We start from the raw sequence: 14,775 nt of genomic DNA on the forward strand, positions 1-14,775 counted from the left end.
CCTTCACAGCTCCCTCCCAGAGGTGCGGTCCCATCCCTATTCTTTTGTCTCTGTTTTTTCTTTTGCCCTACCCAGGTACGTGGGGAGTTTCTTGCCTTTTGGGTGGTCTGAGGTCTTCTGCCAGCATTCAGTATGTGTTCTGTAGGAGTTGTTCCACATGTAGATGTATTTCTGATGTATTTGTGGGGAGGAAGGTGATCTCTACGTCTTACTCTTCCGCCATCTTGAAGCCCGAGTTCCTTCTTTAAAAGAAGAATAATTTTTGCCTACATTGACAAAATGATCCTAAAATTCACTTGGAGAATGAAAAGGGAAGAAAATACTGAAAAAAATTAGTTGTGAAAAGATTAGCCCTATTCTGTTTTAATCACAAAGATATGGTAATTAAAACAATGTGATGTATGTACAAAGAAAAGTCTAGATCAACAAAGACAAGTCCAAATATAGATCTTACTATATGAATGACAAAGAATGCATCTCAAATCGATGAGGAAGAGAAAGATTAGTCAATATATGATATAGTAATAACTGTTTAACAATTTGGAGCACGTTAATCTAGGCCCTAACTTGTTTTAAGAGAAAACCAAGCATGTCTTATCTTTTTATTATTTCCAATGACCATTATTTGACACCTAATTAAAGCCAAGATGTATTTGGCTTTGAAAAGGATTTACAGTTACAGTTTATATGCTGCTTCCATCCAAGGCCATGTGAACTTGGGTAAGTTGTTAGCTTCTGGAAGACTCAGTCTCCTTCCTCCTTGCAGGATTGTGGTAAGGATTTAAAATATATGTAAAGCTCTTAGCCCAATATTTGACATATTATGGTTGCTCAACAAATGATGGCCAGTACTAACTACTAAGTGTTATTACCACTACTCAGTGGTGGTGGTAGTGGTTGTGAAAGTAAGAGCTCACTAAGTAAGAAAATTGTAAGTCCCTCAAAATACATAGATAAAGAACATGAACAGAGGGAATTCCCTGGTGGTCCAGTGATTAGGGCTCTCTGTGGTGAGAGAGTTCTCTCTGCAGTGAGATAGACTGGGTTCAATCCCTGGTCAGGGAACTAAGATCCTGCAAGCCGCACAGCATGGCCAAAAAAATTAAAAATCAATCAATCAATAAATAAGAACATGAACCGAGACTTCTCAAAAGGGAAAGTAAAACTCATAAACTTGGAAAATGGTTCAACCTCACCAAAAGCCAAAGAAGTGCAAATGAAAACAATGGGATGGCATTTTTTGGTCTACCAAATTATCAAAACATTTTTTAAAACAGTGGCATCCAGGGCTGGGAGCGTGTGCTGAAAGTGGTATTTTTGTACATTTCTGATAATATATAAACTGGTACAACCCTCTTAGGAAGTTATGTGGAAACATATACTGTCATTTCAAAAAAGATCATATTTTTGATTCAATAATTTCACAGCTGAGATTCAGTCCTGAGAACAGTTCCCCAAGCATGGAAATACTACATGAATAAAAATGTTAAATGTAGTTCTTATTGAATAGTTGGAAACAACCTAGCTGTCCAGCAATTGGAGGAATAATTAGGATTTACTCTGTAGATATGATGATACTAAATAGAAAATACTTACAGTAAGAAAGAAAAAAGCAGGATGCAGGATTTTCCATGTAGTATTGTACAGCAGAATAAACTGGAAGGACATATTTCAAATTAGAAACAGGAATCATACTAAAGTGGTACGATTATGGAGAATTATTAATTTAAAATTTTAAAATTATAGTTAATTAAAACTAAGTTTTCCTATTTCCAAATGGGTTCTTTCTCTTTTAAATGACACCAAAATTTAACTTCAAAACTCTTAAAAGCTGATAGACCTGAGTTTTTATATTGCTCCTCTAGAGGGAGCAGAAGTACTTAAAATATGTCCTCACCAAACCCATCTAACTCACCGTAGTCAAGAATCTTAAAACTGGAAGTGACCTCAAAGATAATCCAGTGTGTTTTCTTTAGCGTTAGGGATATACAGAAGATAATCCCTAACTATAAATCATTCATTTTCTATTATTAGTGCTGCTTTTAAATGGCACAGACTTTCTCAAATTATAGTGTATATAATTTTTTAAATTAATTTTTATTGGAGTATAGTTGCTTTACAATGTTGTGTTTGTTTCTATAGCAAAGTGAATCAGCTATGCACATACATATATCCCCTCTTTTTTTGAATTTCCTTCCTATTTAAGTCAACACAGAGCGTTGAGTAGAGTTCCCTGTGCTATACAGTAGGTTCTTATTAGTTATCTATTTTATACATAGTATCAATAGTGTATATATGTCAATCCCAATCTCCCAATCCAATTCATCCCACCACCCCCCCTTGGTATCCATACATTTGTTCTCTACATCTGTGTCTCTGTTTCTGCTTTGCAAATAAAATCATCTATACCATTTTTCTAGATTCCACATATATGCATTAATATACGATACTGGTTTTTCTGACTTACTTCACTCTGTATGACAGTCTCTAGGTCCATCCACATCTCTACAAATGACTCAATTTTGTTTGTTTTTATGGCTAATATTCCATTGTATATATGTACCACATCTTCTTTATCCATTCCTCTGTTGATGAGCATTTAGGTTGCTTCCATGACCTGACTATTGTAAATAGTGCTGCAATGAACACTGGGGTGCATGTATCTTTTGGAATTATGGTTTTCTGCCGGTATATGCCCAGGAGTGGGATTGCTGGGTCATATGGTAGTTCTATTTTTAGTTTTTTAAGGAATCTCCATAATGGCTGTTTGAATTTACATTCCCACCAACAGTGCAAGAGGGTTCCCTTTTCTCCACACCCTCTCCAGCATTTATTGTTTATAGATTTTTTGATGATGGACACTCTGACTGGTGTGAGGTGATACCTCATTGTAGTTTTGCTTTGCATTTCTCTAATAACTAGTGATGTTGAGCAGCTTTTCATGTGCTTCTTGGCCATCTGTATGTCTTCTTTGGAGAAATGTCTATTTAGGTCTTCTGCCCATTTTTTGATTGGGTTGTTTGTTTTTTTGATATTGAGCTGCATGAGCTGTTTGTATATTTTGGAAATTAATACCTTGTCAGTTGCTTCATTTGCAAACATTTTCTCCCATTCTGAGGGTTGTCTTTTCATCTTTTTTATGGTTTCCTTTGCTCTTCAAAAGCTTTTAAGTTTCATTAGGTCCCATTTGTTTATTTTTGTTTTTATTTCCATTACTCTAGGAGGTAGGTCAAAAAAGACCTTGGTGTGATTTATGTCAAAGAGTATTCTTCCTATGTTTTCTGCTAAGAGTTTTAAGGTGTTCAGTCTTACATTTAGGTCTTTAATCCATTTTGAGCTTAGTTTTATGTATGGTGTTAGGGAGTGTTCTAATTTCATTCTTTTACATGTAGCTGTCCAGTTTTCCCAGCACCACTTATTGAAGAGACTGCCTTTTCTCCATTGTATATTCCTGCCTCCTTTGTCATAGACTAGGTGACCATAGATATGTGGGTTTATCTCTGGGCTTTCTATCCTGTTCCATTCATCTATATTTCTGTTTTTGTTCTCTATTGGCTTTCTCTCTCTCTCTCTCTCGCTCTCTCTCTCTCTCTCTCTCTCTCAGTATCTTTGTATAGACACATGGATTTTTATAATTCGGTTTGATTCAAGTCTAGTAAATCTTTTGTTGTTGTTCAAATTGTTGCAACTTTGGGCTCCCTATTTTTTTGAACTTAGATTTACAGATAATGTTCCTTCCTCTGAGCACTATCCTAGTCCTCAATTTATGCGTAATAGTTTTTTTGCTGATGTTCTTCTCTGTGATTAACTTAGGCAATACTCTTTTTTTTTTTTTTTGCGGTACGCGGGCCTCTCACTGCTGTGGCCTCTCCCGTTGCGGAGCACAGGCTCCAGACGCGCAGGCTCAGCGGCCATGGCTCACGGGCCCAGCCGCTCCGCGGCACGTGGGATCTTCCCAGACTGGGGCACGAACCCGTGTCCCCTGCATTGGCAGGCGGACTCTCAACCACTGCGCCACCAGGGAAGCCCAGGCAATACTCTTTATTATATATATATATATGTATTGCTGTGTGTTTTTGTCTAATATAAACAGCTTTCTGCCTTTTAATTTTCAACTTAATAATTCATGACCATAAAAAGTATTTGTCTCTGGCCTACCAAATCCGTAGTTGGTTGTCCATTTTCTTTCCAATTTTAAAATTTTTGTTGCTTTTGTCTCTCCCATTGTCTTTGTCTTCATAGAGGGTAGGCAGGAGCCAGGGCATGATGGGTCTTACATGCCAAGTTGAAGAATTTAGACTTTAATCTGAAGGCATGGGGGAAACATTGACCAGTTATAAACAGGGAAGTATCATGATCACATCTCCTTTTTGGAATGATTACTCAGGCCATAATATGAATAACTGAATGGAGGTGAACAGAACTAGAGACTGGAAAACCTGATTCAAGCGAGTCACATAAATTTTTTGGTTTCCTGGTGCATATAAAAGTTATGTTTATACTATACTAGATTCTATTAAGGGTGAAATAGTATTATGTCTAAAAAAAGTGTACATACCTTTATTTAAAAATACTTCATTGCTACAAAAAGGCTAACCATCATCTGAGCCTTCAGCGAGTCATACCCTTTTTGCTGGTGGAGGATCTTGACTCGGCGTTAATGGCTGCTGACTGATGGGGATGGTGGTTGCTGACTTTGGGGTGCCTGTGGCATTTTCTTAAAGTAAGAAAACAGTGAAATTTGCTGTATTGATTGACTCTTCACAAATGATTTCTCTGTAGTATGCAATGCTGATAGCATTTTATCCACAGTAGAAATTCTTTCAAAACTGGAATCAATTCCCTACAGACTGTCATACAGAGTGAAGTAAATTAGAAAGAGAAAAACAAATATCGTATATTAATGCATATATGTGGAATCCAGAAAAATGGTACAGATGAACCGGTTTGCAGGGCAGAAATAGAGACACAGATATAGAGAACAAACTACAGATACCAAGGGGGGAAGGCGGGGATGGGGGGGTGGTGGTGGGATGAATTGGGAGATTGGGATTGACATGTATACACTAATATGTATAAAATAGATAACTAATAAGAACCTACTACATAAAAAAAAAATTGGAGTCAATGCTTTCAAACTCCGCTGCTGCTTTATCAACTAAGGTTATGTAATATTCTAAATCCTTTGTCGTCATTTCAACAATCTTCACTGCATCTTCACCAAGAGTCGATTACATCTCAAGAAACCACTTTCTTTACTCATCCATGCATCCCTATGCATTCAAGTTTTTTTTTTTTTTTTTAGTTTTTATGTTATATTGGGGTATAGTTGACTAACAATGTTGTGTTAGTTTCAGGTGTACAGCAGAGTGATTCAGTTATACATATACATGTATCTATTCTTTTTCAACCTCTTTTCCCATTTAGCTTGTTACATAATCTTGAGCAGAGCTCCCTGTGCTATACAGTAGGTCCTTGTAGGTTATTATCATGAGATTGCAGCAATTCAGTCACGTCTTCAGGCTCCACTTCTATTTCTAGTTCTGTTGCCATTTCCACCACATCTGCAGTCACTTCCTCCACTGAAGTCTTCCTCAAAATCATCCATGAGGGTTGGAATCAACTTCTTCCAAACTTCTGCTCATGTTGATATTTTGACCTCTTCCCATGAATCACGAATGTTCTTAATGGCATTTAGAATGGTGAATCCTTTCCAGAAGGTTTTCAATTTACTTTGCCTAGATCCATCAGAGAAATCACTGTCTATGGCAGCTATAGTCTTACAGAATGTATTTCTTAAATAACTTGAAAGTCGAAATTACTCTTGATCCATGGGCTGCAGAATAGATGCTGTGTTAGCAGGCATGAAAACAAAATTAATCTCCTGAACATCTCTATCAGAGTTCCTGGGTGACCAGGTGCATTGTCAGTGAGCAGTGATATTTTGAAATGAATCTCTTTTGTGTGAGCAGTTGGTCTCAACAGTGGAGTTAAAATACTCAGTAAACCATGTTGTAAACAGATGTTCTGTCATCCGTGTTTTATTGTTCCATTTATAGAACACACAGTACATAATTCTTACAGATTCTTAAGAACTCTTAAGGGAAATCTTGATTCTTAAGGAAAATCCCTAGGATTTTCAGAATGGTAAATGAGCATTGACTTCAACCTAAAGTCGCCAGCTGCCTGAACCCCTAACAAGAGTCAGCCTGTCCTTTGAAGCTTTGAAACCAGGCATTGACTTCTCTCCAGCTATGAAAGTCCTCGATGGCATTTTCTTTCAATAGAAGGCTATTTTGTCTACACTGAAAATCATTTTTTTAGTGTAGCCACCTTCATGAATGATCTTAGCTAGATCTCCTAGCAGATCGTAGCTAGATCAGCTTCACCTTGCACTTTTATGTTATGGAGACGGCTTCTTTCCTTAAACCTCATGAACCAACCTCTGCTAGCTTCAGACTTTTCTTGTGCAACTTCCTCCCCTCTCTCAGCCTTCATAGAATGGAAGAGAATTAAGGCCTTGCTCTGGATGAGGCTTGGCTTAAGGGAATGTTGTGGCTGTTTTGATTTTCTATTTAGGCCACTAAAATTTTCTCCGTATCAACAATAAGGCTGTTTGGCTTTCTTATTGTTCATGTATTCACTGAAGTAGCACTGTAATTTCCTTCAAGTTTTCCTTTTCCTTCACAATTTGCTAACTGTTTGGCACAAGAGACCTAGCTTTCAGCCTATCTCAGCTTTCGACATGTCTTTCTCACTAAGCTTTTGATTTAAAGTGAGAGAATTGCAGCTCTTCCTTTCACTTGAACACTTACAGGCCATTGTAGGCCATTGTTATTAATTGGCCTAGTATCAGTAGTACTGTGTCTCAGGGAATAGGGAGGCCTGAGTAGAAGGAGAGAGATAGAGTATCAGCCTGACCGTGGAGAAGTCCAAACATACACATTTAATCCGTTAAGTTCACCATCTTATATGGGAGCAGTTCAGACCCACCCCAAACAATTACAGTAGTAACAGCAAAAATCACTGATCACAGATCACTATAACAAATACAATAACAATGAAAAAGCTTGAAATATTATGAGCATTACCAAAATGTGATACAGAGCGAATGTTGTTGGAAAAACAGTGCCAGTAGACTTGCTCTATGAAGGGTTGCCACAAACCTTCAATTTGTAAAAAAAAACGCAGTATCTGTGAAGTACAATAAAAGTGAAGCACCAGAAAATGAGGTTTTTACTTACACATGCCTGTGTAGCATGCTGCCTTTATCAATGCCAAGTTCCACGGCAGCTTATCTTAATTTGGATATAAACGGCCACAATTTCCCAGCTAATGTACTTTCCTACTCCTGGAAGTGATGACGCACTGTTTCTATTTGAAATCACCAACATCCCTCCTTCCTTCTTTGGTGGAAAATCTCCTCATCCTCCCCGCCAATTCCGCCAACCTACCTGCATCTGTGCCCACGTACACTGACTTTCATCCAGGAGGAAATGCACCTGTTCCCCTTTATGGCGCCCCCTACTTGTGCCCTACTCTTCTCTTCTCAAAATTCTCAAGCTGTTTGCACTAGCAATTACTGATTTTCTCTTGTGTATCATCTTTTTCTCCTTCTTTACAGGACAATTTCCATCTGTGTACTATTACCCATTTTATAAAGGGAACTCCACGACCCCTCCAGCTACCACTGAATTTCTCAGCACCCCTCATGGTTCTCCAAAACTCGCCTGTATTGTGGTCTTCATTCCTGTGGTTTCTCATCGTCAGTTCCCTCCTCATTCTCTCCCCTAGTTCCTCTCTAATCAGGTTTTATCCCTGCCACTCCACCAAAAGAGCTCTTAGCAGGGTCACCAATGGAACCTCCTGCAAAAGTCAGTGGCCAGTTCTCTGCACCCATCGCGTTAGACCCCTCGGCAGCACTGGCTCAGCCCACTGGTCCCTCCTTTATTCATTCAACACGTATTTACTGAGTGCTTACTCTATGCCAGGCACGGTTCTAATCCCTGGGATGATACATCAATGAATTAAAGAGACCAAGATCCCTTCCTTCTAGGTACTGAAATTCTATCAGAGGGAGATAGTCAACAAGCAAAAAACTAGCAAAACCATGTGTGTTAGAAGGCAACAGAGCTATGGAAAAGAGAAAACATAGAACTCAGCATGGCCTGTGGAATCTCCCTTTGACACACAGTTGTCACCATAACAAAACACACCCTATGTGACAACAATATTTAATATCAAATCAAATTGTATCTATATGTCTGTATATCCCCACATAATAAAAATGAAGCACATTTTCATCTGCTATCTTTCTTAAGTCAATACTCTTCTCCCTCCTACTTCTCCTGGATTTGATATGATATTGGAGAAAAGAAAAAGTAGAAACTCAGGGGAAGGGATAACGGGGATTTGAGAGTCCTTAGTTTGTTCTAGTTGCATAATATTCCATTGAACAGATATACCTAATATATTTCCATTACTATCTTTTACTTAACATTTAGGCTAGTTCCTAAAGCTAACATACAAATAATAATGAAAGAAACTTCCTTATACTTACAACTTTGAGCATTTATTCTTTCAGCTTCAGTTTGCTCATCTGTAAAAGGAGGATATCTCTGACCCTTCCTACAGAACTGATATAAAAAGTAATGAGGTAGGGCTTCCCTGGTGGCGCAGTGGTTGAGAGTTTGCCTGCCGATGCAGGGGATGTGGGTTCGTGCCCCAGTCCGGGAGGATCCCACATGCCGCGGAGCGGCTGGGCCCCGTGAGCCATGGCCGCTAAGCCGGCGCATCCGGAGCCTGTGCTCCGCAACGGGAGAGGCCACAACAATGAGAGGCCCGTGTACCACAAAAAAAAAAAGTAATGAGGTAATGTGTACAAAGCCTTGAACAGTTTTGGGAATATAATAAGTCCTTAATAAATTGCACATTTTTAATTATTGTATCTGATTATGAACTTCATTAGAGGGACCATATTAACATTTTTCAGGACATGGCTCAATGATAAAATAGCTAACCCCCACTGAGTACTTCCTATGGGTCAGGCCCTTAGCTCAATGGCAACCTTTAAAGGTCTGAGTACTGTTATTATCCCCATATTACAGATGAGAAAACTGAGGCATATAGAGGTAAAGTAACTTGCCTAAGGACAGAACTAAAAATTTGAAATCAATGCAATCTGACTCTAGAATCCATTCTCTTAAAACTCTATTGTGCTACCTCAGAATATATATGCCTCAATAAATTGTTGTTAAGTAAATAAATAAGTGGATTATAGATTTCTAGAAATGGAATTTCACATGCACATTTTAAAGCCTTTAATACATATTTCACTTACAAGGTATTCATTGCACTTCTAAGTTTCTTAAATAGAAGTATAGAAAATTTTACATATAAAATTATCACAACTGGCTTCCCTGGTGGCACGGTGGTTGAGAGTCTGCCTGCCGATGCAAGGGACACAGGTTCGTGCCCCTGTCCGGGAATATCCCACATGCCGCGGAGCAGCTAGGCCCGCGAGCCATAGCCGCTGAGCCTGAGCGTCCAGAGCCTGTGCTCCACAACGGGAGAGGCCACAACAGTGAGAGGCCTGCGTACCGCAAAAAAAAAAAAAAAAAATTATCGCAACTATGGGGGAAAAAGATCTGTATAGAAGAAAAATTGAAACAAACACAATAGAAATTTTTAAATTTTATTTTTTAATACAGCAGGTTCTTATTAGTCATCCATTTTATACACATCAGTGTATACATGTCAATCCCAATCTCCCAATTCAACACACCACCCCCACAGCCCCGCCACTTTCCCCCCTTGGTGTCCATACGTTTGTTCTCTACATCTGTGTCTCAATTTCTGCCCTGAAAACCGGTTCATCTGTACCATTTTTCTAGGTTCCACATACACATGTGAATATACGATATATGTTTTTCTCTTTCTGACTTACTTCCACTCTGTGTGACAGACTCTAGATCCATCCACGACTCTACAAATGACTCAATTTCGTTCCTTTTTGTGGCTGAGTAATATTCCATTGATCTTTGTTTCTGTTTTTGTGCCAGTACCATATTGTCTTGATTACTGTAGCTTTGTAGTATAGCCTGAAGTCAGGGAGTCTGATTCCTGCAGCTCCATTTTTTTCCCTCAAGACTGCTTTGGCTATTTGGGGTCTTTTGTGTCTCCATACAAATTTTAAGATTTTTTGTTCTAGTTCTGTAAAAAATGCCACGGTAATTTGATAGGGATTGCATTGAATCTGTAGGTTGCTTTGGGTAGTATAGTCATTTTCACAGTGTTGATTCTTTCCATCCAAGAGCATGGTATATCTCTCCATCTGTTGGTATGATCTTTAATTTCTTTCAGCAGTGTCTTATAGTTTTCTGCATACAGGTCTTTTGTCTCCCTAGGTAGGTTTATTCCTAGGTATTTTATTCTTTTTGTTGCAGTGGTAAATGGGAGTGTTTCCTTAATTTCTCTTTCAGATTTTTCATCATTAGTGTATAGGAATGCAAGAGATTTCTGTGCATTAATTTTGTATCCTGCAACTTTGCCAGATTCCTTGATTAGCTCTAGTACTTTTCTGATGGCATCTTTAGGATTCTGTATGTATAGTATCATGTCATCTGCAAACACTGACAGTTTTACTTCTTATTTTCCAATTTGTATTCCTTTTATTTCTTTTTCTTCTCTGATTGCCATGGGTAGGACTTCCAAAACTATGTTGAATAACAGTGATGAGAGCGGACATCCTTGTCTTGTTCCTGATCTTAGAGGAAATGGTTTCAGTTTTTCACCATTGAGAATGATGTTTGCTGTGGGTTTGTTGTATATGGCCTTTATTATGTTGAGGTAGGTTCCCTCTATGCCCACTTACTTTCTGGAGAGTTTTTTATCATAAATGGTGTTGAATTTTGTCAAAAGCTTTTTCTGCATCTATTGAGATGATCATATGGTTTTTATTCTTCAGTTTGCTAATATGGTGTAATACATTCATTGATTTGCATATATTGAAGAATCCTTGCATTCCTGGGATAAATCCCACTTGATCTTTTTAATGTGTTGTTGAATTCTGTTTGCTAGTATTTTATTGAGGATTCTTGCATCTATATTCATCAGTGATATTGGTCTGTAATTTCTTTTTTTGTAGTATATTTGTCTGGTTTTGGTATCAGGGTGATGGTGGCCTCATAGAATGAGTTTGGGAGTGTTCCTTCCTCTGCAATTTTTTGGAAGAGCTTGAGAAGGATGGGTGTTAGCTCGTCTCTAAATGTTTGATAGAATTCACCTGTGAAGCCATCTGGTCCTGGATTTTTGTTTGTTGGAAGATTTTTAATCACTTAATGTTAAGAAATTAAGTGATTTAAAATTTTAAGAAATTTAAAATTTTAAGAAATTGTGATTGGTCTGTTCATGTTTTCTATTTCTTCCTGGTTCAGTCTTGGAAGGTTATACCATTCTAAGAATTTGTCCATTTCTCCCAGGTTGTCCATTTTATTGGCATAGAGTTGCTTGTAGTCGTCTCTTAGGATGCTTTGTATTTCTACAGTGTCTGTTGTAACTTCTCCTTTTTCATTTCTCATTGTATTGATTTGAGTCCTCTCCCTCTTTTTCTTGATGAGTCTGGCTAATGGTTTATCAATTTTGTTAATCTTCTCAAAGAACCAGCTTTTAGTTTTATTGATCTTTGCTATTGTTTTCTTTGTTGCTATTTCATTTATTCCTGTTCTATTCTTTATGATTTCTTTCCTTCTGCTAACTTTGGGTTTTTCTTGATCTAGTTCCTTTTATTGTAAGGTTAGATTGTTTATTTGAGGTTTTTCTTGTTTCTTGAGGTAGACTTGTATAGCTATAAACTTTCCTCTTAGAACTGCTTTTGCTGCATCCCATAGGTTTTGGATCATCATGTTTTCGTTGTCATTTGTCTGTAGGTATTTTTGAATTTCCTCTTTGATTTCTTCAGTGATCTCTTGCTTATTGAGTAATATATTGTTTAGCCTCCATGTGTTTGTGTTTTTTACGTTTATTTCTCTGTAATTGATTTCTAATCTCATAGTGTTGTGGTCAGAAATGATGCTTGATATGATTTCAATTTTCTTAAATTTACTGATGCTTGATTTGTGCCCCAAGATGTGATCTATCCTGGAGAATCTCCCGTGCACACTTGAGAAGAAAGTGTAATCTGTTGGTTTTGGATGGAATGTCCTATACATATCAATTAAATCTATCTGGTCTGTAGTGTCATTTAAAGCTTGTGTTCCCTTATTAATTTTCTGTTTGGATGAAATGTCCATTGGTGTAAGTCAGGTGTTAAAGTCCCCCACTATTATTGTGTTACTGTCAATTTCCTCTTTCATAGCTGTCAGCAGTTGCCTTATGTATTGAGGTGCTCCTATGTTGAGTGCATATATATTTATAATTGTTATATCTTCTTCTGGGATTCATCCCTTGATCATTTTGTAGTGTCCTTCCTTGTCTCTTGTAACATTATTTATTTTAAAGCCTATTTTATCTGATATGAGTATCGCTACTCCAGCTTTCTTTTGATTTCCATTTGCATGGAATATCTTTTTCCATCCCCTCACTTTCAGTCTGAAGTGGGTCTCTTGTAGACAGCATATAGATGGGTCTTGTTTTTGTATCCATTCAGCAAGCCTGTGTCTTTTGGTTGGAGCATTTAATCCATTCCCATTTAAGGTAATTATTTATATGTATGTCCCTATGACCATTTTCTTAATTGTTTTGGGTTTGTTTTTGTAGGTCCTTTTCTTCTCTTGTGTTTCCCACTTAGAGGAGTTCCTTTAGCATTTGTTGTAGAGCTGGTTTGGTGGTGCTGAATTCTCTTAGCTTTTGCTTGTCTGTAAAGCTTTTGATCTCTCCATCAAATCTGAATGAGAACCTTGCTGGGTAGAGTAATCTTGGTTGTAGGTTCTTCTCTTTCATCACTTTAAGTATATCATGCCACTCCCTTCTGGCTTGTAGAGTTTCTGCTGAGAAATCAGCTGTTAACCTTATGGGAGTTCCTTTGTATGTTATTTGTCATTTTTCCCTTGCTGCTTTCAATAATTTTTCTTTGTCTTTAATTTTTGCCAATTTGATTACTATGTGTCTCGGTGTGTTTCTCCTTGGGTTTATCCTGTATGGGACTCTCTGCAGTTCCTGGACTTGGGTGGCTATTTCCTTTCCCATGTTAGGGAAGTTTTCGACTATAATCTCTTCAAATATTTTCTCGGGTCCTTTCTCTCTCTCTTCTCCTTCTGGGGCCCCTATAATGTGAATGTTGTTGCGTTTAGTGTTATCCCAGAGGTCTTAGGCTGTCTTCATTTCTTTTCATTCTTTATTCTGTTCCGCAGCAGTGAATTCCACCATTTTGTCTTCCAGGTCACTTATCCATTCTTCTGCCTCAGTTATTCTGGTATTAATTCCTTCTAGTGTAGTTTTCATTTCAGTTATTGTATTGTTCATCTCTGTTTGTTTGTTCTTTAATTCTTCTAGGTCTTTGTTAAACATTTCTTGCATCGTCTCGATCTTTGCCTCCATTCTTTTTCTGAGGTCCTGGATCATCTTCACTATCATTATTCTGAATTCTTTTTCTGGATTTCATTTAGTAGTTTTTCTGGGGTTTTATCTTGTTCCTTCATCTGGTACATAGCCCCCTGCCTTTTCATCTTGTCTGTCTTTCTGTGAGTGTGGTTTTAGTTCCACAGGCTGCAGGATTGTAGTTCTTGCTTCTGCTATCTGCCCTCTGGTTGATGAGGCTATCTAAGAGGCTTGTGCAAGTTTCCTGACGGGAGGGACTGGTGGATGGTAGAGCTGGCTGTTGCTCTGGTGGGATTAAAACTTTAATCCCCTTGACCGCTGATGGGTGGGGCTGGGTTCCGTCCCTGTTGGTTGTTTGGCCTGAGTTGACCCAACCTGGGCTCTTTGGTGGGACTAATGCCAGACTCTGGGAAGGCTCATGCTAAGGAGCACTTCCCAGAACTTCTGCTGCCAGTGTTCTTGTCCCTTGGTGAGCCACAGTTGCCCGCCGCCTCTGCAGGAGACCCTCCAACACTAGCAGGTAGGTCTGGTTCAGTCTCCTGTGGGGTCACTGCTCCTTCCCCTGGGTCCCGATGTGTGTGCCCTTCAAGAGTGGAGTCTCTGTTTCCCCCAGTCCTGCCAAAGTCCTGCAGTCAAATCCCAGTAGCCTTCAAAGTCTGATTCTCTAGGAATTCCTCCTCCCGTTTCCAGGCCCCCAGGTTGAGAAGCCTGACGTGTGGCTCAGAACCTTCACTCCAGTGGGTGGACTTCTGTGGTATAATTGTTCTCCAGTTTGTGAGTCACCCACCCAGCGGTTATGGGATTTGATTTTATTGTGTTTGCACCCCTCCTACCATCTCAGTGCGGCTTCTCCTTTGTCTTTGGAGGTGGGGTATCCTTTTTGGTGAGTTCCAGTGTCTTCCTGTCGATGATTGTTCAGCAGTTAGTTGTGATTCTGGTGTTCTCGCAAGAGGGAATGAGAGCACGTCCTTCTACTCTTGCCATCTTGAACCCAATCCACAACAGAATATTAAGAGTGGCCATTTTTGATGGATACACTCATAGGTGACTTTTTTTCTTCTATTTTTCCAAAATTTCTATAATGAGTTGTTACTTTATACAAAGAAATTGAATAACCATAGCCTTACTTTTGTGTTATATGTGCTTCTCCATCTTACAGTTGGTTCTGTTCTTAGACACAGAGCTTTCTGGTAAAAGGGAATTGTCATGATTATATTAGTCTCTTTTTCCTCTATCAAT

The sequence above is a fragment of the Phocoena sinus genome, chromosome 2 (genome assembly GCF_008692025.1).
Source record: "Phocoena sinus isolate mPhoSin1 chromosome 2, mPhoSin1.pri, whole genome shotgun sequence".
Taxonomy (NCBI): domain Eukaryota; kingdom Metazoa; phylum Chordata; class Mammalia; order Artiodactyla; family Phocoenidae; genus Phocoena; species Phocoena sinus.